Raw genomic sequence first — 3,609 nt, forward strand, 5'->3', positions numbered from 1 at the left:
GATGCCGTCTCCGTTCCCGCTCCGATCGGGACAAGGAGCATCGGCTCCGTCTTCTCCACGCCGCCGGCGCCCTCGCTCGGGCGTGATCTCGTGGTCCACACCGCGGCGCCGCCGTCCGCTGCGGACTCCGCAGGCGTCGTCCCGCCGCTCCTGCCGCAAGCGGATCACACCGCCCCGCTGGCGGGGTTGGCGGCGTCCGCCCCGGCTGCGGGCCTTGCGGCGTCCGCACCGGCCGTGAGCTTTGCGGCGCCCGCCCTGGCTGCGGTCCCGCCTCCTGCCGCATCGGCTTCGGTGCCTCCGGCTGCCTCCATGGTGTTTGCACCCCAGGCAGCCTCCTCGATGGGATCGTCTTCGCCGCCGCCGTTTCACGTCGGTCATCTCATCACCATCAAGCTCTCCGTCGACAACTACATCTTCTGGCGTGCGCAGGTTCTCCCGCTCTTGGGGAGTCACTACCTGCTAGGCTACGTCGACGGATTGCTTCCCTGCCCACCAGCGCTGGTAGACAGCGTGCACGGTCCGGTCTACAATCCGGCCCATCGCGTCTGGACGGGGCAGGACCAGGCGAACCTCTCCTCCATCCAGGGGTCGCTCTCGCCGGCAGTTGTCGGCCTTGTTGTCTTCGCGAAGACGTCTCATGAGGCCTGGACCATCCTTGAGCGCACCTTTTCAGCGCAGTCCCAGGCTCGTGTCTCTGCACTCCGTCGTCAGCTTGGAGAGTGTCAGAAGCTTGACTCCACTGCCACTGAGTTCTACAACAAGGTCAAGGGCCTCGCCGACACATTGGCCTCCATTGGACAGCCCCTAACCGACTCCGAGTTCAACTCGTTTATTGTCAATGGTCTTGATGAGGAGTATGATGCCTTAGTCGAGATCATCAACGAGCGGGGCAACTCGACACCCATGCTGGCACACGAGGTTTTCTCTCGGCTCCTTCTCACTGAGCAACGGGTCGAGACTCGCCGCACCAGGGGCACTGGCTCCCTCTCGGCCAACGCTGCCACCAAGGGTGGCCGCTCTTCTTCATCACCCCGGTCTCCCTTGGGGCTGCCACCGTCGCCCGCCTCGGCCCCCCCACCTACTGCGACCTTACCGGGTGCTGGTGGTCCACGTGTGTGCCAGCTTTGTGGCCGCGATGGGCACTGGGCCTCCAAGTGTCATAAGCGCTTCCAGCGAAGCTTCCTTGGTCTTGGCAATGACGGCAAAGATACACGCAACAATGCCCGTCAGGTCGCCATGGCTGATCGTCCCTCGCCGCAGAAGCAACAGGGACACACTCAGTCCTACTCCATCGATCCACACTGGTACATGGACTCTGGGGCGACAGAGCATCTGACCAGCGAGATGGGAAAGCTTCACACTCGTGAACCCTATCATGGCTCCGACAAGATCCACACCGCCAATGGAGCAGGTATGCACATATCTCATATTGGTCAAGCATCTCTTCTCACTAGACATGCCAATAGGAGTCTTCAGCTTCGCAATGTTCTTCGAGTTCCATCTGTGACCCGTAATTTTCTTTCAGTTCCTAAACTCACACGTGATAATAATGTACTTTGTGAATTTCACCCTTTTGATCTTTTTATTAAGGATCGGGGCACGAGGGACATTCTTCTTAGTGGGCGGTTGTGCCAGGGCCTCTACCGTCTGGAGCATCCTGGCGTCGCCCGTGTTTTCAGTGGAGTTCGGGTCTCTCCGTCACAGTGGCATGCTCGTCTTGGTCACCCGGCCACACCTATTGTCCGTCATATTTTGCGTCGTCATGAGCTTCCTAGTTTGTCTAGTAATAAAGATGTAGCAGTGTGTGATGCTTGTCAGCAGGGGAAGAGTCATCAACTTCCTTTTTCGGAGTCCAGTCGTGAGGTGAAACATCCTTTAGAACTTGTGTTTTCAGATGTATGGGGTCCTACTCAGACTTCTGTCAGTGGTCATAATTACTATATCAGTTTCGTTGATGCTTATAGTCGCTTTACCTGGCTTTACCTTATTAAACGCAAATCTGATGTGTTTGATATTTTTGTTCAGTTTCAAAAACATGTTGAACGTCTTCTCAAGCACAAAATTGTTCATGTCCAGTCGGACTGGGGGGGGGCGAGTATCGCAACCTCAACTCCTTCTTTCAGTCGCTTGGGATAGCTCATCGTTTAGCATGTCCACATACACATCAGCAGAATGGTTCAGTCGAACGTAAGCATCGTCATATTGTTGAAGCTGGTCTTACTCTTTTGGCCCATGCATCTGTTCCGTTTCGGTTTTGGAGTGATGCTTTCACCACTGCATGCTTTCTCATCAACCGTACTCCCACTCGTGTTTTAAACATGAAGACTCCCATTGAGGTTCTCCTTAATGAACAACCTGGTTATACCTTTTTCAAGGTATTTGGATGTGCTTGCTGGCCGCATCTTCGTCCATATAATAAGCGCAAGCTTGAGTTTCGTTCTAAGAAGTGTGTTTTTCTTGGCTATAGCTCTCTTCATAAAGGTTACAAATGTCTTCATGTTCCCACTAATCGTGTCTATATATCTCGGGACGTCGTGTTTGATGAGCATGTTTTTCCCTTTGCCAAACTTCCTGTGTCCACTGTCGAACCACCATCTCTGCATTCATCCTCTGTTGCTTCTGACAAATTTGATGATGTTGCATACTCTCCTTTGCTGTTACCTAACCATGGTGCAGGAACCGGACGTGGGGCTCGTTTGGAGCTTTTGGAGGATTCACCATCATCATCACCGCCTTCTGATGGGCACGTTGATCGCCCTATGTTGCATGGCATCGATTTGTGTGCCCATGCATGGTCACCCGAAGAGCCCGTCGCGCCGAGCATCTCCACTGCTCAGTCCGTTACGCCAGCGACCACCGAGTCTCCAGCGGCTCGGCCCTCTTCGCCAGCGGCCGCCGAGTCTTCAGCGGCTCGGCCTGTCACGCCGTCTTCGCCCGCGGCTCGGCCCGTCACGCCGTCTTCGCCTGCAGCTCGGGTCCGCGACGCTGTCCTCACGTCGCCTTCATCCGCGGATCGGCCCGCGACATCGGCCGCGCCACGGCCCACTATGTCGGGCTCGCCATCGGCCCGGTCTGTGACGCCGGCGTCGCCAGCTGCTTCGTCTGCTCTGCCGGTTTCGCCGGTGAGCCGACCTTCTTCGCCGACCGAGCCCGAGGCTACTGTGTCTGGCTCCTCGTCACCGGCTGACTCGTCAACATCGCCGTCCTCCAGCCCGTTGCAGGCTGCTCCGTCGACCTCGGTGGTTCCTGTGTCCCGACCACATACACGCAGTCGCAGTGGCATTTTCAAACCTAAGGAACGTAAGGATGGTACGGTTGCTTGGTTGGCTGCTTGTTTGGCTGCTGCTGTTGCGGATCCATCTTCTGAGCCTCGCTCATATCAGGCTGCCCTGCGCATTCCACATTGGCGAGAGGCTATGGAGCAGGAGTTTCATGCTCTCCTTCGTAACAAGACATGGACTCTCGTTCCTCCACCACCACGGGTAAATATTATTGACTCAAAATGGGTATTCAAAGTGAAGAAGCATTCGGATGGATCTATTGAGCGTTACAAAGCGCGACTTGTTGCTCGCGGTTTTCGGCAGCGCCATGGTCTTGACTATGAGGACA

Source organism: Triticum dicoccoides, chromosome 3A (genome assembly GCF_002162155.2).
Source record: "Triticum dicoccoides isolate Atlit2015 ecotype Zavitan chromosome 3A, WEW_v2.0, whole genome shotgun sequence".
Lineage (NCBI taxonomy): Eukaryota > Viridiplantae > Streptophyta > Magnoliopsida > Poales > Poaceae > Triticum > Triticum dicoccoides.